Here is a 27,345-nt window from a genome sequence, read left to right as displayed (position 1 = left end):
CATTTGTTGTCCATTGTTAAAAAATACAAAACGTTATCCTAGATAATCTTCACTATTCTGAGTAATTAAGATATGAACCGTCATTAATATCAGATAATATTAAAATCATTGTTCTTAGTTACATCTGAATGTCAAATTGAATTCGAAAAAATATACGCAGTGTTCCTCTCAAAAGAAAGCGAAAATTATATTTCAAATGTTTCGTACTGAAAAATGCCTCTATTTGCAGATTCAAACCTTAAAAATCCCTGAAGTTTGAAAGAAAATCTTTTCAAGAACGTTTAATAGGCAGATTTGTAATATTTTTCATCTTTTCTCATGCCTTGAAATTATGATGATCAAAAAATAATTCTCAATACGGAACATTTCGAATAAAATTTTCGCTTTCTTTTGAAAGGAACACACCATCATTTTTTTCGAATGTGATGTAGAATAGGATTCATAAACATTTTCTGATTATTATAAAAGTTAATTGCGTCAACTTGATGAAGGTAATTTAATATAAATATCAGAAAATTGACAACATCGTGTCAAATGCCCTTTTTTGATTTATCTCGTTGGCGACGATATGACATATAGTCAAATTGCCAACGAGTTAACTCATAAAATGGCATTTTGAGTTATCGCAGCCTACCACTTGAAAACTGATTACTGAGCTTGCTAGGTGGTTCTTAAAATTTGAAACTCTGTGGTACTCAGAATAAGGGAGATAGGCCAAACATATGTTATATATTCGAAATCAGGGGAAAAAGAGCTAGTCAAATATAGAAAAATATACAGGGTGTTTCATTTGAAAAAATGAAATTGCAATCAATATGTTGCCCTCTCTGTATATATTTCGTTTTGTGAAATCATTTTAACAAACACTTGGCGATTCCGTGAAACTTTTGTAGAAAACTCTTTTTTGTAACTCTTTTAGTAACAAAGTTAAAGGGGGGGGTCAAATTATGGTGAAAAAACCGGTACATCACACAAACACATAAGCATAAATCAAGATTGAAAACGTTTTAGAAAAGTTGGATTTTGGAATGACTTGGATTAAAACATATCAAAAATTCAGCCAATTTGACGGGGGGCACTTACTCTTATAAAGTGTTCGTTATCCTGTGTGATGAAGCTTTTGAATCATGCGTTAGGTTAGCGTAGTTCAGATCATATCTAGGAATTCACGGCTTGGCTCGATTTTCGAGCTACTTGGCTCAAGCTCAAGCTCAAGTAGCTTGGAGCTTGAGCTTGACTTGAAATCAACTCAAGTTTAAGTCAAGAAGTAGGTTTTCAATGTTAAGTCAAGTACTTAATAAATAAATACTTGACACTTGAATATCAAGCCAAGACGTGAATCCCTAATCATATCGTTATTTTAGGTTGATGTCACCTCTAGTTCTGTATTAACATCTGATGAAATAGTTTGGTGAATCTCGCTCCATGTTCAAATCTCCTCAAAGGACACAATCCTTACTATAACGACAGAAGGCTGTTGCAATATCGACCCGCTCATCAACCCAAACAAAGTTTCCCACAGTGCTCATCATCAATCAGTATTATCGCTTCCAATAACCACAACCCGAAACAATCCACTCTCAACTCACCCAAAATTTACATCCATATAAGCCCATTTAATTATTTCGTAGGGTGTAAATGACCAAACGAGAGCAGTCCAGAAAATTACAGGCAATAAGTTGAACTTTAACGACGCAATAAATATCAAGACCCTCTGGCGATTTTCTCAAGTCACATAAGTACGTTTCACCGAACGCATTTCTCTGAAGGAGGTGGCTGGGACGAGAGAAGAACGGTTTCAGACGTAAAAATGCAAATTTTTTTACTTGTCGATTTGTGCCTCTGGCAAAACGGACAATTAATGGAATCAATATTAACGATGGACTGGTAACATGAATAATGAATGAATAAACATTTTCTACTTGCATATGCTTCGGAACGTGATTGGTATATCAATAGACTGAGCGAATCTTTTGTTTTTCTCCGACACAATTCTTCATCGGAAAGAGGTTAAGAGATTGATGGAATACTCTGCACCTTTAAATTATGAGTCTTCAGAAAACGTTATTATGCTATATTTTTAATATTATACTTGAGACGTCCAACTAAAATGCACTTTAATATCTATGTTCGCCAATTTCGAAGTAACATGTCAAGAGAACATTTTACTCGTAAAATAAAGCAAAGTATTCTTCTTCTAATGAAGAAATGCAGGATAACACTGCGATGATGATGGAGCGGTATAGATAGATGAGAAAATCAGACTAGCAGAATCTGGTTTGAATGTTATGAGGTGTACAACCCTGCTTCCGTCGTTTTGTAATAGATGGCTGTTGCGGAAAGTGGTAAACGAAATAAATAGATCGTAGATGTCATATAATAAGCTTAGGTATTTGTAAACATAACGCCATCGAAATATTAGTAGATTTGTGTCTGCATCATAAAGTTATTCTCTATTGAACATGTCAGCTTACGAGCCAAATTCTCGTCATTTACGGAAGGTTTTGATTCCCTGTTTCAATATGAAGAAATATGCGGCTGAGGCGCATCCAATGCTCCCAAATACGTATGCTGAGGCCACAAAAATGTTCCGAGAGTGGTTTCAACGCTTCAAGAACGATGATTTTGACGTCTAAGAACTGCATGGCGGTGGGAGAGAGGTTTTCGAAGATGCAGAATTCAAGGCATTACTTGATCAACACTCGTGTCAAAGGCAACAAGAATTAGAAGGTGCACTGGGTGTGGCGCAACAAGCCATTTCAAATCGCCTGGAAGTCATTGGAATGATTCAGAAACAAAGAAATTGGTCGCCGTATGAGTTGAAGCCGAGAGATGTTGAACGGCGTTTGTTTGCTTGTGAACAATTGCTTGCAAGACGAAGACGGAAGGTGTTTCTGTGTCGCATTGTAACTGGAGACAAAAAATGGCTTCATAACGATAATCCCAATACCAGAAAATAATGGGAATATTCCCACCATGCTTCCAAGTCGACGGTCAAACCGAATATTCACGGTTTAAAGATAATGCTCAGTATTTGGTGGGACCAGCTCGGCGTAGTGAATTAAGTTGTTAAAACTCACTGAAGCAATCCCAGGCGATCATTATCGGACACAATTAATATGTTTGTGCCACGCATTGAAAGACAAACGTCTGCCATACAACGAGATACATCATAAAGTGATTTTACAGCATGACAATGCTCGACCCCATGTTGCGAAAATGGTCAAGACATATTTGGAAACGTTGAAATGGGGAGTCCTACCTCACTCGACGTATTCTCCAGACGTTGCTCTCTGGGACTTTTTTCGATGAATGGCACACGACCTGGCTGACCAGCACTTCTCAGCGGTCTTACGAAGTAAAAAATTGGATTCGTGGATCGCTTCAAAAGATGACCAGTTTTTTCAATGCGGGATTCGTACTCCGCACGAAAGATGAGAAGAAGTAGTGACCAGCGATGGACAATACTTTGACCCATAAATGTAGAACCAGTTTTTTACAATGAATCCTCGAATTTTGGAAAGAAACGGAGGAAGCAAAGTTGTACGTCTATGTAACAACAGGCCAACGTGCTGTCATCGAAAGTGAGTAGCAATAGACCAGTTTCACTTTCAGCCCTACATCGATGAGATATTACGACACACTGTGAATGAGAAATAGAATTTGCATGTGGAGAAAAAACTCAGGTGATTCTACGACAGGTGTTGCGTCAGCGCTTTCAATCAAAGAGCTTCTGTTTTCATTTGGTTGTCATCGATGCTGGGTTAAGTGATACTATAACCCCCAAAAAGAGCTACTCACCCTTTATGGAAGTATGTTTCTCTCTGGTTAACTATCAACCTAGATTACATAACTTGAACGAAATTTTCGTGAAATAATCTTGTTTTTAACAACGAATATTTGGAAAATATTTTTCGATTTTTCGAATGAAACTCATAAAAATCCTAGATGACCTTGTATCGTTACTTGACAACTAACTACCAAATATGTTTTAATTTGATCCAACAAGTGGTCACAGTTTTACTGGAGAAAATAAAACAAGTAACCTATTAACTCAACGTTTGTGTCGATTTATTGAAGATAATTAAAAAAAGTGATTCCAATAAAATAACTCCAACAAAAATATACCGAATAATTAATTCTCTAATGGAAGTTGTAATCAAAGTGAAAAGCTCAGGTATAAATGACGTCAAGCACATGATATTTCTACAAGAATCGATGACAAACCGAACTACATTTCGTTTAGAACTTTAATATCAACATGAAAATTTTCTCTCATTTAGTTCCCACACAATTTCTATATAATATATACAGGGTGGCCATTTGAAAACGAAACAGACGAGATTACAGACGAAATAAAGTTTTTCGATAGAAATGCTCGGACAGGTCGATTTCTGTTTCGAGGGGGACAACTTAAGATGTAGGTTACGGACGCATAGCGCTTCAACCCTTGCTGCTACAGCCCCCACCCCCAATTTTTGAATAGGGAAGATGGGGTGATTGATACCTCAATTTAAAGGTATTTTTATACTGATTTCAGCACAGTAATTGTTTTTTCATTTTATGCATTAGTTTTCGAAATATTCATGCGTTAGTTAGTTAGGAAGGAAGCCACAGTCATGGTTGTTTTGAAGCTCAAAATGTCGATTTTTCACAAAACACTACAAGTGCCATGAAAACACCACTTCATTTTCAAATACTTAGTTAAGAATATTTCGAGAACTAATGCATAAAATGAAAAAACAATTACTGTGCTGAAATCAGTATAAAAATACCTTTCAAACGAGGTATCACTCACCCCATCTTCCCTTTTCAAAATTTGGGGGTGAGGGTTGTAGTAGCAAGGGTTGAAGCGCTATGCGTCCGTAACCTACATCTTCAGTTGTCCCCCTCGAAACAGAAATCGACCTGTCCGAGCATTTCTATCGAAAAACTTCATTTCGTCTGTAATCTCGTCTGTTTCGTTTTCAAATGGCCACCCTGTATGTAATCTAAATCCCAATAACACCATTTGGTGTTTGGTGTTCTTATTTGTAAGAAAGGAGGATATTGATATGAAACAATTCGAAGAATTTCATGTAAAAACTTACATTCGCAATTCCTACCGAAATTCAGGCCTTGCAAGCCCTCACTATTGAATTTATTTTTTCTTTTTTTCTCTTCACACTGTCCTTGGCATTGTTCTGGTTTTTTCTGCCTTTGAAAACTCATGCATCACACTCACCTGTAAAAAAAATTAAAAATGACATCTCAATTGTTCTTTGATGAATATTCTGAATATAAACATCGAATAAAGCAAATTAACATTTGATATTTGTGAGCGTTCATGAAACAGATAATTTCATCAAGATCTCAAACGATAAGGTTCGAGAAATTTCTCATTTAAGAAAAAAATCGTATAAATATATGTACTCCAATGCTTTGGTCCCGAGATATAGAGTGTTTTAGTTTGATTTTTTTGAATTTTTTTTTATAGCATCTACACTTCAAAATACAGTATAACTTCAGTAGTCCAGGCAGATATCGTTCCGGTACCTGCCCGGATTATTGAGGCGTCCGGATTACTGGAGTGATTTTAATTTATGAAATAAAGCAACTTATAAATTATCAAAATAAGGTTTATTAATCAAGTCAAAAAAAATATTATTTTCTAATAAAATAAAACAGAACAGAACAAAACATGTTACACGTTATGTAAATATGTACATGTAGGTAATTATAATAATGTATACATATTATGTATGTATGCAAAATGAAATATCTTCTACTTGTTTGAAAAATACTTTTCAATTTTAGTTTGGACCTTTTTGGATGCATCTATATCAATTGCCTTATCTTTAAGCCTTTTCAAAAGCAATAAATCTTCAAGGGGAAGATTATTCTCCTCAGTCCACCTGAGCTAGTAAAAACGCTTTGACAGCATCTGCATGTTTCACTTTCTCCATATTTACATCACTTTCTGATTCAGAAGATTCTTTCGTATTTTCCCCTACGGCATCCTGGCTGAGCTCTTTTTCAGTTAAATCAATGACAAACTCGGATTCTCCCATAGCCCCCTTGATGTTTTCGCTGTTTGAATTATTTTCTCGGTCAATGATCTTCAAGGACTCTGTAATTTGTTTCAAATTATTCTGACCTATTGGGCAAAGCTTCTTTTGTAGTTCTACCAGTGGAATATTCTAGTCATCTGATTCTTCTGGTTCCGAAATATCATGCCATAAATTTGCCCAACTTCTTCTAATATTTTTTGAAGTTATGCTCGTCCAAGATTGATCAAGATTGTCCATTATATCAAAATTATACTGCTTCAAACGAGTAAGCACGTCTTTATCATCATAGACAGGAAAATTCTATTGTTCTGCATAATGAATATTTTCGCGGCCGGATTTCAGAGGCAAAAATTTTAAAATGCTCGAATCACACCAGTGTCCGGAATACTGGAGTGTTCGGGCTAGCGACTGTCCGAACTATCGAAGCTGTACTGTATATTCAAATGAAATTCGGCATAGATATTCTACAATTTAGACTTCATATAACGTGATAAGACAATTTCGATAGCAACAGAGCCTGTTTTTTCCTCCAGAACTATTTTTGTGGACCACTGGTAATTTGAAAAAATATGGATAGTATCAAACTTGTAGTTTAATCTCTTGTAGTTTGCCGTATCTACTACCAATTTCGAGAAAAAAAAATTGAAGAAGAAAAATTGAGAAGAAAAGAAATTGAATTATTATTATTATAACCAATTCTCTCGCAATACTCAGGAAAATTCAAACTATAATGAATATCTTATTAGTTAGCTGTGATGAATAAATAATTAGTTTTGGGGCTTTTTTTTCGATCTGAAGCAAAGAGCCATAAATACATCACAAAAAAGTAGGACTACAAAAAACATCCTGAATCTCGAAAATAACGCGTTTGCGGGTCCACATTAATAGGACTTCTCTTTCCTGAAATTATTTAAGGTTTCTCTTATATTCGTTTGTACCTTCACTTCAGGAATACCCTGCACAGATCCGTGATCTTTAAGGACGCATAAATGACGAGCGCTCAAAAGATTCCGACTTCCCGTCAGTGCCTTCTTCATTTCGCCTCCAATACTCAATCAGACTGCTCATATCGAAATTTCAAAAATAAAAAAAGAAATCGAACTCTTCCTAATGGCATTCCTCCGACTTCTTCACGATCAGAAAGCCGTCCAATCAGTTTCCGAGATCTTCGGTATAAAGTGGGTAAACGTTCCAACGGGGCCGGCTCCGAAAGCTGAGATCTCGATCCGAATCCCCATTTTGATAAAGATCACGGACGCACCCCAACCACTCATTTATTCAAATCGGGGTAGCGACAAAATTGAAGAATGAAATACCGAAAAACTTTATTCTAATATCATTCGAAGTTAGCCCACTCACTCGGTCGCGATATTTGAATAATGGGGGTATCGCCGGGAAATATAGGTTACACCTACGAAGGTTTTGGATAAGAAAAGTCGACTTTTCTATGGAGATTGGCATACCGATTCTCAAACCCAGATCGACAGAATTTTCCAATGTAATCCAATGAGATCTTCGGACTTTCTTATAATTTCAGGTTATTATTCTCAATTAAAAATATTTGAGATCCACCTGAAACAAGATTGTGGAAAGCACTGCATAATTTTGCTGGGCAATTAGTCATATGACCATTCAACGATAATTAAAACGATAAGTGATAAATAAAGTTTAATTTCAACGAATGTCATTTTAAAGAATTTGTGAACAATAGTCCAGATGAGAAAGTATTGAAGAATCAAAGAAATGAGGGCCTAAGAGAATAATATATGTTTGAAGGATTCTTAGAAACGACTTTGTTTTTATTTAAACGTTGAGATTAATATGCCAATGTTATCTGAAATATTACGTCATTTGTAAGTTTAACCCTTAAAGGGTTAATCCTTCCACAACTCTCAAATCAATCTGGTGACTCCGTTAACATGTTCCTCTTGACAATCACGGTTGTTATGAGAATGTTGAAAACGTCATCAATGACGTCATTTATATTCGATAATAATAACTCGCGTTTTTACTTGGATCGAAGTGAACGTAATATTTTGTTGACTCTTTTCGTTGAGTAGAGACTCAATGAAATGTTGGGTAAGATATATAATGTTGATCTTTTTTTGTTTCCCTATTTTTAAGGGCAAATTTGGGCTCGGTTATTGGATATGAGCGACACCTTTGAGCGTTATTCGCCATAATTTGCCTCAGCATATCAGTTTATAGTCAAAATAAGGTTTATTCGAATAAGTAGACTTATTTATACATAACATCCTTTTGTTTCCAAATTATGAAAAATCACATAGGAAGAAAAAATCATGTAAAAAAAATTCTTATGGGACATAGATTTCCCTCAAAATGCAATGCATTGTGCTTTTTACCGACAGTCGAAAGATGACAATTTAATTAACATCTTTCCATAATATTTAGATCAATATTCATAACTGGATAATGAGCTCAATATGTTTTTTCGGAATGGTCCTAGTTACGCAATGGATATGATAAATTTTGATGAATAATACGTATTTTATGGTTTTTGACCAATTTTATGTATCTTTTCTCAAAGAGCAAAAAAGATACAAACAGTAGCATTAATTTCATGGTATAGTGTATCCAAAGTCACTTGAACTAGTCCATAAAAACGCTTGGCCAGTAGTCCCTTTGAAGTGGATACCGCGATTCGCTAAATAACGGAGTTTATTTGAAAGTATTGTTAGACAATAAATGCACTGGTCCCAAAGGGATTTCTGGAAACTTAGACAACCCTTGTATAATAGAAATATTCTGGCTTCCTCCAAGTGACTTTGGATATACTGTACCAGATATAAACATTTGTTTATATTACGCCTAGGGTTCATCAAGCCAAGTAGTTTAATATTTTAACCAGCTACTTGACTTGCAAATCAAGCTCGTGACAAATTGCATACTTGAGCTTGGCTTGACTTGATTCGAGAGATTTATTGCTTGACTTGATCAAGCTACTTGATATTAGGTACTTGAGCTTGATATGTACGAGTCGCACTGCAATTTCTGCAAATTTGTGCACGATTGGATAAAATAATCATCTCCAAAGGATATACAGGGTGTTTCCTAAACAAGCGGCAAAAATTCAGGGGGTTGTTCCTTGGACTATTCTAAGAATATTTTGTCCTTTGATGATTTTTGAAAAACCTATTTGTTTCGAAGATATAGGGGAAACAAAATTTCAGATAATAACATTTTATTATGAAAAATTACATGAAAATTCAACTCAACCTACAAAAACTGTTGAAAATGACCACCTCTTATAGCGATTCATAATAGTCAAAGATAAAATGTTAATTGCTAATACATCACAAAACGAATTCAAATGAAAACCGTGTTTAATCTGTATTCCTTTACCATCTGCACTTATCAATTTTTAGTCGAAAAACTGGCCGTTTTTAGTAATTGGAATGTTGTTAAACAAATTTAAAAATAAATTGTACCTACTTAGTAAACACAGTGCGGTACGCATTTTTATTTAAACTATTATTAATTTTAAAAATATGAAAAATGTTGTTCGCCCTGTATCTTCGAAACAAAGAGGTTTTTCAAAAATCATCCAAGGACAAAACATGCTTAAAATAGTCCAAGGAACAACCCTCTGAATTTTTGCCGCATGTTTAGGAAACACCCTGTATAGGTGAGTTTGACATCGATCTCCTAAGTTCATTCAAGAAATCTCGTATAAATCGAGCGAATGAAATGGCTTGGCGTTATGAAATAGACAAATTCCTGAAGAATCACTTGCTGACAGAATATATTTTAGAATGGTGAAAGAGGCACGAAAACGTTTTTCCAAACTTGGCTGAAATGGCCAAAAATTTTTATCAACGCCAGCATTTTCAGCTTTTATTGAAAGACCATTTTCCAAAGCTGCTCTGATTGTTACAAAAATCCGCAATATATGTATAATGTGATCAAATAGTGCTTCGAGTTTTCTCAATATTAATGAACTATATTTTATTTATATTTTATATGGCGTTATGTTTTATAGTGATTTAAAATATTTGTGTTTCCATTTTGAAATAGTTTATATTTTTGGTTTTTTATACACTAAGTTTCATAAATAAAAGGGATTTTTGCAAGGTTCCTACTCATTTCATCCTTTTTTATTTGATGTGCACACTACACAATAAAACTGATCACAATCGAGTAGCTTGATAGAATGTACTTCATGAATGAATACTTGACTTCACATTGAAAAACTACTACTACTACTTGACTTGAAATCAAGGAAGTTCAAGTCAAGTAGCTTGAATATGGACTTTAGAGTCAAGCCGTGAATCTCGAATTACGCCTTATACTATAATTATAACTATGCACAAATAATAAAATATGAGATTTTTATATAATTGAAAAATTTCAATGAAAACATTGGATTAAGACACAGTATGGCGGAATTATTGTCGTTTTATAATCCTGTGGAATTTGAGATTACTATTTATAGTTCAGATCACTTCTCAACATTCCATATGAACAAATGCCATAAATATAAATCATATATTCATGCTATTTTACCTCTATCGTTGATTCCTTTAAAAACTGAAAACACACTAACGCAAAGGCACAATATTTCACTAAAACTGAACAAAAACACCTGACACGAAGAACAAGCACAACACGATCACAACACTAGCCAATAGCGCGAATTCTTCCGCGATTTACTACCGATAGTCCTTTTACCGATGTGACGTACAAAAGTTTCTCGCGCGGGAAGTATGCGCTCCTATGGGCCGTATCAAAGCGCGTATAAAGCTGCAGCTGAAAAGCTACATGTTCCATGCTGGTAGGACCACCTTGTGTCCCTCCCACATTCCCCTACCAATGAAAATGTCAAGATAATCTCTACTGAAGTGTTTCAAATCATTCAGTAGCATTGGTTCAGAGATAAGAATTTGCTGATATTACAGAGAACCCTATTGAACAGTAGCTACCTCCAAGTTTGAAGACAATTAAAAAATATGGCATTGACATGAAGTCAATTCGTCAATTCGTATACCTAACTCATCTCTGCATTATATTTAAGTAATCTTATCTTAGTACAAAGTAATAAATGATTCTAAATTTTTATTTTATTATGATGATGGCAAATACCTTAAACTCATGGAAATTGCAACAAACTAAAATTGTAGCCTTTTGCGAGTGTGTTAAAAATATTTCTTTTCAGCATTTTAAATATTTTAAAAGTAAATGACACAATTGTGAGATGCTTGAAACAACAGTATTTTCTTATTACAGTTGTAGATTAGACATCTTGAATGATTGATTTTGTTGACAGTTTGAGTACAATTTCCTGAAATAAAAATCACTTCTTGAAATATCGCCATTTTCTCAATCGACTGATAACAAATTAGTATTTGAAAATTTTTTAGCAATGTGAGAAATTAACCAGTAGCTTTCCTACTATGAGCTTTGCCCTAACTAATGTTGATTCGAATAAATCCCTGAACAGAATTAACCGAATGGCAGTAGCGGTGATTGTTACAGTATCATCTGAGCTTCTTTCATCCCTGCAGAATGACAATCACCATCCACGTACCCCTGAAAAGTACATTGATGGGGACTTGTAACGAATATGAAATAGAATTCCAAGAAGAGCGTGTAGAATACTAATTCTTAAAATGAGTCCCTTCAGGAATTCTCTAAACTCCTCTTCGATCCAGATTCTAACAGAAGAAAAAATCCATTCGAATTCTTGATGTATAAAATCCGACTCATTTCAATTCAGTAGAAAAAGCATTTTCTTTAGAGTAAACAACGCTGTACATTATGAAAGGTTCATTACTCAGACCTACCAAAGAAAAACTGTTCTCTTAAATCATTCTCAAAATTAAATTTCATACATCAGCTTCAGAAGATTACCTAAATTGTACTCGTATATCTTCTAAGCACCCAAGGAAAATATGTAAGTGTAAGCTTCTTTCTTTCAACTCCAAAACTATCTGAGTTAACTATGTTAAGAATTTTAGTTATATTGAAAATAACGAGTTTTAGAATTATCTTTGAAATTAGTAAAAGAAGAGTTCTAAACGACGAATGCAAGATATGACACCGAGTTTTGAAGAAGTACGGACCAATGATTCCACCAGCCCATAAAGCGCACCAAACAGTCAATTTTTCTGGATGTAACGGTGTTTCGACATACACTTGAGGATTACCTCCACTCCAAATGCGGCAGTTTTGTTTGTTGACGTAGCCATTCAACTAGAAGTGCGCTTCATCGCTAAACAAAATAAAATGGACGTAGTGCGCGATACGTATTCCGCACAGAACCATTATTTTCGAAATAAAATTGCACTATTTGCAAGCGTTGTTCAGGCGTGGCTCTATTCCTGATGAATTGCCAAACCAAACTGAGAATAAATCACTTGACAGCTGTTAAATTGGTCGCCATCTTGAACAGTAATGCCATCTTAAAGTTATATACCTCGAAATAAAAACACCCATTATACTAATAAGCTCCGTATCAGTAACTTTATTGATTGTTTCAGGAACTCGTTAATTGGAATAATTAAAAAATGTGTAAGTTCACTTTTCTGCTTTCATTTTAGTCTGCAATGTTATAGTTTTCCACAAGCCAAGCGGACAAAATACTGCATGGGTTATAATATTTTTTCATCATTTTTTCTAACCGAGACTAAAATTATTTTATCTCCAAAAAAGATTTGATTCATATTCGAGGAATGCATGTTTCTGAAAGCTTTTTCAGGGAACATCGGCCTCTCCTCTTAATCCTCAAATACGACCTGTGAAAATATCATTACGTAAATGTCCCTATCTCATTTCTTTTTTTTTCTGTGTGTGACAAATCATCATCAAACGAATTGTTATCCGTTCCATAGCACTCCTATATGGAAGTGACATCAAAGCGGGTAAGTCTTATCGAATATTGAATTAAAACCGGCGTAAAAGACATCACTGCATTATGTTTCGACGACTAGAATTCAAAAAGCTCCCGTGTTGACGCATAAAAAATGTAATCTACGTTCGCTTCCCTATCGTAAACTTCATAAAGTATTCTTTTATCCCCATACGTTGCATTATTGGTGTTTCTTCAAAGAGTACCATCATAAACGCGTTTCTGAATGCATTTACAAAATCTCTTATCTCCGGAACCCTTCAAGACAGACAATAAAAGGAGATAAAAGGTCGGAATATTAGGAATTTCTTGCTCTAAGGTGCGCAGGTCTGTAACGTGGGAATTCAATTTAAGCGGGATTATTTCTGTTGTCTGAATGTTCCATATAGTTGTAATATTTTATATGTCCTCAATGATCCATACGATATATTTCAAAATATGTCCTTTGTAGTAACAAATACAGGCTGTTCCATGATGACATGACAATGTTTAGAGAATCATTTAAAAAAAAAAACTCTATTCGAACGAATGTCGTGAACATCCTAACTTTAAAGATATACTTAGGGTCAAAAGTTTTGGGATTTTTTTTGACTACTTTGAGTCTATTTTAGAAATCTTTAATGCATCAGATGCATTTTCTGATCTACAAACAAGGTTATCATTTTTTCGAGTTGACTAGTTTTGGAAAAAAAATTGGTGTGCTTCTGCTTCGTCTTGAAATAAAATATTTCATGGATTCGAATATGGATTCCTTATTAAATGAAATAATAAAGTATCTAAAATAATATTATATTATTTCATTAGGAGAATTTTTTAATTTCAAACAGTTTGAACAAAAAACATATTTGATTCGGAGGAGAAGTGACTTTTCATCTCGATTTTCATGGCTTGCCTTCAATTATAGGTTCACCATAAAAAGGGACATTTCTCCCCTGAATCGAATATGTTTTTTCTTTCAAATGGTTTGAAATTGAAGAAAAAACTGAAGAGACAACTTTAAATAAAATTTATATTAGGGATCGTTAAAATTGAATGATCAATTGAAAATTTTCCTAGTTATGGTTGTCATGCTAAATTAATTTTGACAGAGATGGAGGATGATAGTTGATAATTATAATTCCTAGGCAACATTTTTTCCTTCAGCGGACATAAAAGTAATTCATCGTAGCCATAGCAACACTTTTTGCTGTGGCAAAGGAAAAGTAGGACTTTTCAATGATCTTGGCAGTCAAAATTTGCCGATGTTATTGTACTTTTGAAAAAAAAAATTATAATTCTCATTGTCACAATTGACATTTATTTGCGAGCGAATTTATTTTTTTATTTCGTTTCAACCGACGATTAGCTTTGCCTGAAAAAATTTGAAATTTACTTCAGGATATTGCTTAATTGACTCCTGTAGGGAAATGATTTTTCCTTTCTACGTCGGTGAGGAAGAAGTAAGTGATTTTACCATAAAAAAACTTAAGAATCGTTATAACCTTTTAACTCAAAGGTTTACACATACACGACATTCTTCCATATAAATTTTTTTCGTGAAATGGGTCCAAACTCGCTCCCATTAATATTAATATTTCTTTGAGGAATAACCTGCTCACCTACAGCTAATATTCAATATTCTGAATTTATAGGAAATATCTGTTTCCGTTCATCCCTCTAAACTCTGAGTGAAAACGAATAAAAACTCTGTGGAGTCGAAGGGTCAAATGCTGGTCAATAATGTGATACTAAAAATCTTTGAATCATTCGAAAGTTTCCATCCATACCTAGAAATTTCCAAAATGGTCTGAATGACCTTAACCAAAGAATACAATCAACTAGATACTTGTTGCCTAGTGAATAAATATTTATTTAATTTATTTATTTAATAATATTTATTTCGAAAATCTTACACATACACTTTTACAATATATATATATAATCAGAACGAAATATATGTCAAAGAAAAAAACAAATATAAATTCTATGTTGGAGAATTGAGATACTCATGGATTGTATATGGTTCAAGATCTAGTAAAAACTTGTGTAATTCTTTTTTGAATCTATTTTGTTGATCAATTTGCCTTATTCTTGGTGGCAATTTGTTATAGTACTTCATGCAAGAATACTTTGCTCCTCTCTCCGTTACAGTCAATCTATGAACTGGATATACATATAAACAATTTCTATTATTATGAGAATGTGATGGCAAATTTGAACTGAAGTAATCTCTATTCTTGAAAAGAAACATTATACACTCTTCAATGTGTAGCGCTATTACTGTTAGAAAATTGCTACTCTTGAAATAACCTCTGCATGAAGCTCTAAAATCAAGTTTATTTATTGTCCTGACTGCTCTTTTCTGTGTCTTAAATATATTGTCCACTGCTCTGACACTACCATAAAAAATTAAACCATATCTAACGAGGGATTCAAAATTTGAATAATAAATCATCTTCAGGCCATCTTTGCCGAGATATTGTGACATAACTCTCAAAGTATAACAAACCGAGTTCAATCTCTTATTGAGGTTTTCTATATGAGCTTCCCATGATAGAACTGAGTCTATCGTTAATCCTAAGAGCTTAGTTTCAGTACTTATATTCATTTCAGATTCATTTAGTTTTATTGTATTTGGACACTCAAGATTAGATCTGTTGGTTTTGAATATGACACAATTCGTTTTATTTTCATTTAAAATCAGTCTTTCGTTTGAAGTCCATTCAGAAAATAATTCAAAAATCCTATCCGAATCATTGAGTAATGATTGCATTTCTTGAGCAGTTATTAATATGTTCTTATCATCGGCATAGTTAGTTAACGAGCAATTCTGTCCAACAATACACTCCCGAGCGTCATTAATATATATATTGAACAAAATTGGACCGATTATACTTCCCTGTGGAATGCCCATCTCAACCATCCCTATCCTTGACTTCACAGATACTCCTTTTTCAGTAACAACAGTCTGCTGCGACCTTCCCGATAGATACGACCTCAACCAGGACATAACAACCCCAGTTATCCCATACAGCTTCAGTTTCTTCAACAAAAGCTGATGATTTACACAGTCATAAGCCTTTGTCAGATCCAAAAATAAACCCATCACGTAGCTTTTATTCTCCAGTGCTTGTAAGATTGACTCAGTAAATTCATACAGAGCAGTCTGAGTTCCCCTTCCCTTCATGTAGGCATGTTGGCCCCTATAGAACATATCATTATCCAAAAAGTACTCCATCAATCTGATACTCATGCATTTCTCAAACACTTTGGAAAAACACGGCAGCAAACTTATCGGTCGATAATGCTCCACACCTGACCCATCTCCTTTTTTATGTAAAGGCCTTACAGTTGCCAGTTTTAATTTGTCTGGAAAAACCCCTGTTCTGAAAGATGTGGTGATGGCAAAAGTTAGGGGTGAAATGACCTCATGAATACAAAATTTCATCAAAGAAGTTGGTATTTCATCATAACCACTACTGTGTTTATTACTCAAGCTATTCACTACTTTTATTATCTCAGTTTCTGTTATTGGTTTGAGAAACATTGATCTATCTGCTTGCTCGAAATAAGTTTGGTGGTCTCCTACAGGTGAAGCAGACAACAAGTCTGCTGTACAGTTCAGAAAATAGCTGTTAAAATGATTTGCAATCATCTCACCATCTCCATCCATCTGGATATCTCTGGGTATACCTGAACCACTCTTTATGTTATTTATTATGGACCATACAGTTTTTGTTCTATTGTCTGAGTTTTCTATTTCTTTTTGAAAACGTTCTGCCTTTCGTTTTGCAAGTGTATCTTCATATATTTTTTTTGCTCGTTTATACTGTGGTTTGAATGTTGTATCTACCGAGCTCATCACATATAAAACATCCAAGTGTCTCTTACATCCTTCTATCTCTGGGTCGTTCCTTATTTGCTTTTGTGGATTATTTCTTTGTTTAAATCTTCTAATGGGAAAACTGACATTGAAATGATAGAGGAAAATATTGTGAAAATTATCCCATATTTCATCTGCATTATTTGCATTGTATACCCTAGTCCATTCTTCTTCCTTGAGTCTAGTTTTGAAATCCAACTTGTTAAAGTCATTAAAAATTCTCTTGGAAACAAATTCATTGTGTTTTTGGATGAAGAAACTCATACTTTGTGCTGCATGGTCAGAAATCAAATTAAAATGCACCTTAACCTCACAATTTTCAGGATAGTTGGTAAAAATATTGTCTATCAAAGACCTACTGACATTTGTAACCCGAGTGTATTCTTTAACCATGGGAAACATGTTGTATGAATTTAATAGAGAGAATAACAGTTCTTTTTCTCTACTTTTATCTTTTTCATGCATTGGGATGTTGAAATCACCCACTAGGAATATTCGCCCTGGAAACGAAACGAACTTATTCAGTATGTCCTCCAGGCATCTCAAAAAATCCGCTACCACTCCACCAGGTGTGTACAGACACATAATAGCAATTTTTTCTCCTTGAACTATGAACTGGCATACGCTGCATTCGCAGATTCCCTGTTCTGAAAGAGCTGTGATCGTTTTGAGTGACTTGAATTGTGTACCCTGTCTTGCAAAAATCGCACTTCCACCATGCTGGTTTTCATTTTTGCGGCAAACAGCCTCAGCCAAGTAAAAATTGTTGATGCCGAAGTTACTCAGTTGGGTCTCTGTTTTCCAGTGCTCTGATATACACAAGAATAAGCAATCAGGAAAATCTTGAACAAATTTTTCTAATCTATTAACACAATTGCCAATTGACTGAATATTTTGGTGAATAATTGTTACCTTAGTACCTTTAGAAGATTCAGATTTTCTTGATAAACACTGAGTATTGCACCCTAAAGCTACATTTTTTAGTTTTTGATCATCATTGTTTGAGTTGACGATTTTGAATTCGGTTGAGGTTCTAAAAAATGTTGTCCTCTCATAAAATTGAATCTAGCAAAGGAAATACCAACAGGCCAGAATTCATTTTTGTATACTTCCTCTTTAAGTGTTAAAGGAACTCCTACCATAAAGCTCTTGAAACCTGCTTGATTTGACCTCGTTTTCAATAACATCACTGATATTTGATCAATTTCTGAATCGCTTTTAGCTGATATATAATTTTTTATTTCTTGTTCTTGGACAGATTCATTAACTCTTGAAATAAACAACCATATCTTCTTTGATCCCTTGTTGGGCTTGAATGATTTAAATGTTGACTCATCTACTTCTATTCTGGAACCAACATTCACTTTCTTTTGCCGTTTACGATTTTTCCTTATGACTTCTTGAAAGCCGTCCTGTTCGTTTAGATCTTGTTTACCTTTCCTTTCCTTGTTTATATTTACATTATTGGCAATGTGTTTGTCAAGGATCGTGACAGATGCGCAAGACGTCGTAGTGTCCGATTTTTCTACCGTGGTGGTTACCTAATATGGAATTATTAGTATTCTGTGTTTGTTTGTCTGTTTCAAGGTTATCGTTTTCTTTGACAGCATTGGTATTTACCATTTCACTCGATGTTGTGTTTATCTTTATATTGCGATTTTTTTTACGTGGAACATCTTGACTATGATTATTTTTGTTTACGTATTTATTTTCAAGGAAACCAACCTTTTCAGTCAATAATTTGTTGTATTCCTTCAGTACTCGATATGCTTCCTGACTTTCTTGCAATAATTTCTTCAGAAAATCATTTTCCATATCCAATAATTTATTTTGCGTTAAAACTTTCTCATACGCTGTTGTTTCATCACACTTCTTCTCACATGGAATATGTTTACATTGGGCATTTTTATTGTTAGCTGCCGTTGTTATACACGACGGATGAAAACTTTCATTGCATTTTGTACAAAGAACGAAATCAACGACTTTCTTGGCACAATAAGCGCATTTTTGATCCACAATTTTCTTTTCCCTCTCGGAGCGTAAATTTATATCAACCTCACTCGTCGACATATTGCGAGATACTATAAATATATAAAAATAAATACTAAACTCTAACTATACATTAGTTTGTTGAGTATTCTTAATAAAGATGGAATCAACATCATAATTTTCTGAGGGAAACCCAGAGAGCATACTTGAAAGTTTTCTACGAGAGAGTAAACTACATTCCTCGAAGTATTAATGTAAACATTAGCTCCAATCGAGGAGATAAATTGTTGGAAATTGGAGGCTTCGAACGTGCTCCGAGATTTCATATAACTGTATAAATTGATCATTTCTGTTCTGTTATTTTGTATTTGTATGACTCGAAAACTTCATGCAACGTGAAGGGTATTTGATTATGAATGCCCCTCGAAAAGTTCCTTATACTTATTTGGGCTACTGTTAGGTTGATAGGTATACTTAAAGTTACTACTATTTCTTAACTGCGTCAGTTTAATTGCTATGAATACCTTCAACCTTATGGCGGTATAAAGCTTCCACCCTACATCTCCAAATATGATCGAAGCTTCACTTGCACATAATATCATTTAGGTGTTTGATATTTTGGGATGATCTCATCGTGAACTATTACAACTTTGTTGTTCTATTCATTTACAAAATCAAGCCAGTAGTACGTCTTCAGAATAATTTTTGATTTGAATAAAACGCATAGTACCTATTTGTATTAGTCTTCGAATTATTCTGAAAACCAATTATTGAATTGAATTGTAATACTGTTATGAGTCCGAATTTTGTAAAATTGTTTTTCGTTCTTTTTTTTATTGTTATTTTTGATCAGCATTGTTGTGACCTCGTTGATATGTAGAAGTGAAAGAACATCACTTAGAAGTAGCAACGCTACTTCTGTGATTTATGTTTATTTTCATAGTATGTAGATTTTGGGAATTGATGTCATTTTGAGAAATTTTGTTTTTTTTTTCTGAGAATAAACTATATTATTATTATTATTGTCTTTACAGCTACATAACTAATAACCTCAGGAATATAGTTACACACTTTTCTTTTTCATGCAATGGCTAGAACACCGTTTGTGGATAAAATGAAAAATTTTATTAGAAGAAATGCACTCTACTAAAATCGTGTCAAACATCTAGTCTTATCTAAAAAACTCACATATCCTTACACAACGACACTGGTTTGCCCTAAATTAAAAGTGAGTACTAATAAAGAAAGGCTATTACTTGTAAAAATTCAAGATGAGGTCTGAATGTATCCAGAAACAATTCTTTTCTCAGTTGAACAGTGTTTAAATTTTAATTTTTCTATCGTGTTTTTCGTTATGAAATCTGTATTTCTCCAGATATTCAGTTGCTTCCGTATGATGTGTCAATTGCTCGTGAAAATCTATATGATGATTTTTTCTGAAACCATATTTCCTTTTTTCCTGTAGAACTGACATGCCACTGAAAAATACGAGAAAAGTTTTCTGCTTCATTGAAATGTGTATTAATTCCTTAGAATATTTTATAATCTGCTACTTTTTCCAGAGTTAATGATAATAATAACGATAAATTTTATTTCGCCTCAAAATTTTACAGGGCATGTCAATAAAAAAATTCAAAGTTAACAATTTAAAAGAAACATCTACAAAAATATCGACATAAATTTACACACATATTGAATATACTTGACAACATTGCTGAATAACTTACACAAAGAATATGATGAGAAATGCAAATGATATGAGGAAAAGTCTTATATCTTGAAAACAAAGCGTTTGCAGACCCTGCTTGAGACAACTTCTTCAATGGAAATTATCCTAGTAAACACCTCTCTGTATTTGTACCCCAAATTCCGGAACACTTTTTTCTCAATATTATTCCTATTTGCTTTTTTTTCAATTAACACTTCACTCAATAAGTACCAGGCTTGACGCGCAGATGCCACTGTCAGTTCCATACCACATTCTCTTCTTGTTAGAAACAACCATCGAAAGATGTGTGTCAAAATTTGTCGTTCTTAGTAAATGGTTATAAAACGAGTTTTCTGTATTCACAATACGCTGTTTTTTATGGTGAAAAATACTGTATGAGCAAAGCGATTGCTAGATGAGTGTTATTTAGACCCTGCTCAATCATTGACAAGAACGTTCAAAAGATGGTATGCAGACTTTGAATTTTACTCTAATGAAGAAGTGATTGCCGATGTTGAAGCCTATTCTGCTTTGACAAGTAAAACTTGTTTTTACTGGTTCCTTCTTTCAAATGTTCTATATTTCAGTTCAAAGCTGTTTTTAGAGGTATAATATGTGGGTTAAAACGCAATTGACGATAAACTATACTGAGATGCTCCGCCTGCATATAATCGATTATAAATAATACGAGTGAATTATTCCAAGTACCTCCCTGGCTACATCACATACTTTTCACTCTTCTCCATGGGGTGAGAAGTTAAGTTGAATAATGAGATGGGCTGATTATCCAAACTGTTCGCGTGGGCCGCCCAGTGGGTTCCTTGGTATTGCGGTGAACTAATTAAAGTAAATTACGTTTACTCCCAAACCTATTTTGACGCCAGTCGATTATTCATTGTCCAAGAACTGACTAAACGGTTTCTGAATGTATCATACTGAAAGGTACCAAAAAGTGAAGATCAACATACTATAAGTTATGTTAGGATTTAAGAGGAGTCTATACCGTTTCAGCGATCAGTTCAAAAATTAGTAGGTTCGCTTTATTTTACGCTAGAGACCATCGAATCAAATGTGGTTTTCACTATTATGCATTTTAAATAGTTCGCCGATGCAAAAAGTCCTCATTTATTTTTTTTTGTGATTCTTAAAAGGAATGAGATGAATTTTTTATTGAAGAATAAATTAATGCATGATATAATTTCCCGAACGAATATTTATTTTTTCATAAATTTCCACATGAAAATATCATACAAAAAGTCTTATAAAAGGCTGAAATTGCGGTTTTTCTAAAATAATGAAGAAGTAAAAACGTAATTTGAATTCTTGCATGTGGTTGAAAAGGGCGGTGAATCAGAGGAACGTTTAAGATTGCTTCACTTACCATGAAAAGTGATAGGATCTCAAAAACGCTGAGGAAAGAGGAGTAGTTGAACTTTGGCAGATCAAAAGGAAGCACCGTGTTATAAACCTCTCTTGAAAGTGGGGAAATAGTTCACTTTATGGTATGTTAATACAGGGTGTTGCCAAATAAGTGAGAGTATTTTTAGGCCTTTCCTGGAAAAGTTACACGCTTCCAAAAATAAGAATTTTTTTTTATTTGTTCCTTGAAACTGTGAGCATGTTTTACTTATATATAAGGTACTTTTTAGGTAATTTTTTCTCAACAGAACAGCTGAATCGAAGAAAATTTCTCAATTCAAAATAGGTATTAAAACTTGCGATTTATTGTTGAAGAAACTCTGGTGTTTAACTCTCCAATAGTTTGATGAAAAACATAAAAATGGTTTTTAGAAATTTTTCGTGTATATATAGATTATCAATTTCATGCTTTCTGTCCAATTTCGTGGTAAACAGAAAAACGTGGTGAGCAGAATATCGAAAATAAATTAGGTAAGCACTGAATTGATGACAGGAGATTTTTAGGGCTCGTTCAGTCAATTCTGCCATTTCCATCAAGGACACAATTGGTGCAAAAATGACGAACGCCCCTAAGCTCTGCTTTCCTCATTTTTTGATTGGAGCATTTTCATTCCAGCAACACAGCAAAATAATCATCACATAATTGAATTTTATTGTGGCAAAATTCTCACGCCCTTAAAATGAACCTTATCTCAATCTTTGTTAACTTGTAACATGAAGTGAACACACCACCCCGTTGATCTTATCATTGATTGTTACCAACTAATCTGATAGAAGGCTGAATAATTCAATGAAAAGATTTTATTATTATTTTATATTATGTGGGACACAAGCCGGAATTGTCCTTCAAAGGTTGTGGAACATGGGTGAAATAATCTATTGAGGACAACAGACAAAAATGTCTAAATAATATAACTCGTTACGTTATATTATCTGGTGAGGGTTATCTTGAAAAATATCGGAGCTAAAATAAAAAGAATGATAAGTTTTGGAAGTCTTTTTTCCATTATATTTCAGATCCGAAAACAGAAGATTCAGATGGATTCCAAGTTGTGATTGAAATGTGGGAAATTCCAATTTTCAGTAATGCAGCTCGTTTGGAGTCATATTCAAAATTGCTTTTTAACTTGTACAGGCACTTTTTGATGAGTAATTAAAAGGCGTTATGGTCGAATTCCTCAACACCGCTATTTCAAAAATATAAATAAAATAAAACGAAGTAATTTCCACTATGTTATTTAATTGTTAGCAACAATTGTTTCGCCACACTGTGGCTTCATCAGGCTACATTTCTGAACTGATGAAGCCACAGTGTGGCGAAACAATTGTTGCTAACAATTAAATAACATAGTGGAAATTACTTCGTTTTATTTTATTTATAATGAATTTCCGCCAAGTAAGGACCGAATCCATTAAATCAAAAATATGACATGAACATTCGGTTCTTCAAAAGTGCACTATATTCGAGAGTGCTGTCATGATTCACATGAAAATTTCACTTGGAAAAAATGAAAACTGTTTTCCCGCTTTTCGGTTCAACGTTGAATAATTAGTAGACTGGCGTTACCATAGCAACTATCATGTATGCATTATTTGTCGTGAGTTTTACACTATACGTTTGTCGAATAATTTTTCATCCGAGTCTACTGAATTCGGAGGAAGCTTTGTGATTTTTTGGGTAAAACTGAATCTATTGAGGTATACATATTACATATACACTATCAGATTTTTTCCATAAGTTCTAGTTTTTGAGGTAAAGGTTGATTGATGCTCTGCATAGTTAGTCAAAAATGAATAATTGAATCCTAAATAGAAATTTCCTACCCGAAATTAGAATCTAATCAGCCAAATAGATACCTGGAATTATTCTTCAATCAAGATTAAATCCTAGTATTATGCAATATTAAATTGGACTCAAAGCAAAGATGAGTTCCATGGAATACACTCCAGACGATTGGCGCCCTTTTATTGACAGTTCAAAACATATTTCAAAATCTGTTCTTCCCATAACTTCAACAGACATGGTACAATTTCTATTGATCCTTCTACTATCATGAGGAAGGAATATGAAACAATACGAAGGATATCAATGAGCAACTTATGTTGATCTGAAAACGGTCAACTTTCTACTTGGACCTCAAAGTGAATATACAATTGTTTTTTCATTCCTTTGGCACAGGAGAGCTGAAAGTGAACGCTGGTTTGAGAGAAATTGGCTTTCAAGAGTTGACATGATTCAAGGAAAACAAAATGGAATCAACAAAGCATTTGTCTAAGAAAAAATTACTTCCGCCTTTGCATATCAAGTTGGGGCGGATGAAGTAATCAGTGAAAGTTTTAAATCAAATAGGAAATTGTTTTGGGAAGTTGGAAGGTGAATTTTCTGGTATTAGCGCTCAGATTAAAAATATATTAGATGGTGTTCAAATAGAGTAATAGTTGAAGATCCACAATTCACCACATCAATGAAGGAGGCTGAATCTAACACTTGGTAAGGGAGGACGGGGCAACTGAGATAGCTAATGTTTTACGAGGTATAACTTCCTCAAAATTGCGAAAAAAACAATGTCTGTTGATTGAGACACAACTTTAGATCCTCATTCTTCTTCTTCATATTTTAAGCCTGTGGCTTGTATATTCCAATTATTTGGTGGTCTCCCCAACGGTCTGCGTGTTCCCGGTGTTGTGTCTCACAATCTTCGCAATTCTTCCATCGCCCATTCTTTCCACGTGTGCATTCCATAATCTTCGCCTATTGCGACCCCATCGGACTACATCCGGAACTTCACATTCGCTGCGAATATCTTCATTTCTTCTTTTGTCTCGTAATGTGAGGCCTAGGACGTTTCTGAGCACTTTCATCTCGGCAGTTCGCAGTGCGTTCTTCATTACTTTAGTATCGGCTCTCGTTTTGATACCTTATGTCATAATTGGTCTCACAATAGTTTTATATATTCTGATCTTGGTTTGATTGCGCATGTATTTGTTGTTCCACACAATGTCTCTAAGAGCACCCGATATTCTTGCCGCCTTATTTGCTTGGTCTTTAATTTCCCCAGTTCTGTCCTGATTAGACGAGATCTGCACGCCTAAATATGCAACCCTCGTAACCTGTTCTATTGGTCGGTCCTGAACTACAAGTTTACATCTAATTGGTTCCTTTGAAACAAAGAGTGACTTAGTATTTGTAGTAGATATTTCCATGTTCAATTTTTTGCCTTTGTGTAGAATTGAAACAAGAGCCACTGTAGAACGTCTTCGTTATCAGCCACAATTACTGCATCGTCGGCGTAGTAGATTATCTTTATTTCACCGGTTGTGAGCTTGTATTCTTCAAATCTTCTATTATATCGTCCATTATTATATTAAATAAGGTAATACACAAAATGAACAAAATAATATTTCTTAGGTGAGAATTGCTGACTTGGGAAAAAAAACTTCTCTTTTCCTCTTTTTTATTCGAAGAAATTGGTCCAGCATTTTCAAAGTCCTTATGACTGCTTTGGTTCTCGCTGGTTTTGCTTTTTCTCTGAGTTGGTCTTTATAGGATTAATTTGCCACAATTACACTAAGAAGGGAAATAAATGTTTTGCAAAGTACGCTTATGGTTGGAGACGTTCTAAATATCAAGCCTAATAACATGAGTGATGTTTTATGATGTATTCTTTGAAATATTTAGAATTTCCCTATAAATTATGATGAATCTTTGTTTAATTCACCTGAAATATAACAAGACAAAAGTTGTATCACGATAAATCTCCATATCTACTTAAGTTTCACTATTTTTCATAAAGTTTTTCATTGACACCACGAGATGATTGATTCACTCATGAACTGTATTCATTTTTGCCGGATATTTTGCCGGTCAAGGAAGATACTGCGAAAGATGCACTTGCCCCGTATGGCTCACTTGCCCCACTCTCCCCTATATTCATTTCTTCAAGTAGTAAAAAATTTTCATGGGAATCGAAAAGCAAAAGTAGAAGGAAAAGGAAGGAAAAAAGTCGAAGGAAAAGTGAAAGTGGCATTTGGTTGAATATCTAGTTGTTATTTGAACCAGTAATTGGGATTGTAGAATTAATATCTGCTGAACAAATTTTTCATTACTAGTACGTTTGTATCCATAAAAGCGCAATTATCTTGAAAACGGTTGGTTTTTCCGGATTCAAATATACATTTTTCACCCAAAATCAAACGGGGAATGCGAAAAAAGCAGGTTTCGGTTTTCACCAAATAGATCCTCCCAAATATTGTTCAAAGGGATTCTGAGATCCCCTCACTATACAGGGTGGCCACTTTTTCAATAGGATTGTATTGGTAACTTTTAAACCATAAGAGTTAGAAGGTCGGTCAAATGGAGAAAAAATTGCATTCATAGAAGCATTGTCAAGCAGTTCAAACAAATCGAGATTATCAGGGCCGGTTATTGAGATATCATAAGAAAAGTAAATTCTGTCATTTTGATTCTTCTTTTTTTCCATCTTTATTTAAAATATTATCAAATAATGTGATTTTTTTTAATTTTTTATTCGACAGTAAAATATCCTCAATTTTACGTAATCAGATTTAGTATCCAACGTTTCGTACTCTCTAGACCACCGTCAACCTCATTTTTCTCAATACAGACCTGCATATTTTATGACACTTTTCAAAATAACTTTTAACGCTAAATTCAACGATATAATATACAATGTCATTCAAACTTGACATTCAGGTGATTTTGACCCTTATCCAAATTTCTTTGGGTCGGATCTGTATTACATTTAGGTACCTTTAGTTTGAATAACAACATGCAATACATTCCGATAAGAAAATCAACTTACTCATCTTGAACTAAATGGAACATATCAGAATCAAATCAAGAAATAAGTAATAATTATTTACATATTTCAATTCATAATAATTAAACGAATTATCATTTAATGAAAGAAAAATCGAATGATTATCTGAAAGTAAATGAAAATGAATGAAGTGTTCGAATTGTCAATCATTTTGTAAAATGCACTTAACGGTTCAGGAACCCATACTTCTTATACATTTGCTTGTTTCGTCTTCTTGAATACCTTCCAAAACATTCTCAATCTTCTCGCGAGGAATCACTATTGTTGGATTTGTCATTTGTTCCGTTGAAACAAATTGCAGAATCGAACTGAAAATCAACTTTGAATGACATTGTATGATATATCGTTGAATTCAGCGTCAACAGTTATTCCGAAAAGTGTCATAAAATATACAGGTCCGTATTGAAAAAAATGAGGTTGAGGGTGGCCCAGAGAGCACGAAACGTTGGATACGAAATCAAATTGAGAACAATTTACTGTCGAATTAAAAATTCCTTTAACAGTTCTTGATAATATTTGAAATGAAGTGGGAAAAAAAGAAAAATCAAAATGACAGAATTTACTTTTCTTACGATATCTCAATAACCGGCCCTGATAATCTCGATTTGTTT

General features: G+C 34.0%; 1 protein-coding gene across 8 annotated transcripts in view; it reads right to left on the bottom strand.

The window, feature by feature from the left end:
* The window catches only part of LOC123680079 (protein madd-4), a 583,820-nt gene that overhangs the window by 435,431 nt on the left and 121,044 nt on the right, over nt 1–27,345 (bottom strand). The window contains exon 2 of one of the 8 annotated variants that reach the window (XM_045617766.1): nt 5,091–5,224. The exons of the other annotated variants lie outside the window; for them this stretch is intronic. The gene's annotated coding sequence lies outside the window, so the exon portion shown is untranslated. The remainder of the gene's footprint in view (nt 1–5,090; nt 5,225–27,345) is intronic. 8 annotated transcript variants of the gene reach the window in all.

Source organism: Harmonia axyridis, chromosome 1 (assembly GCF_914767665.1).
Source record: "Harmonia axyridis chromosome 1, icHarAxyr1.1, whole genome shotgun sequence".
NCBI lineage: Eukaryota > Metazoa > Arthropoda > Insecta > Coleoptera > Coccinellidae > Harmonia > Harmonia axyridis.
This window is presented reverse-complemented; position numbering and strand designations above follow the sequence as displayed.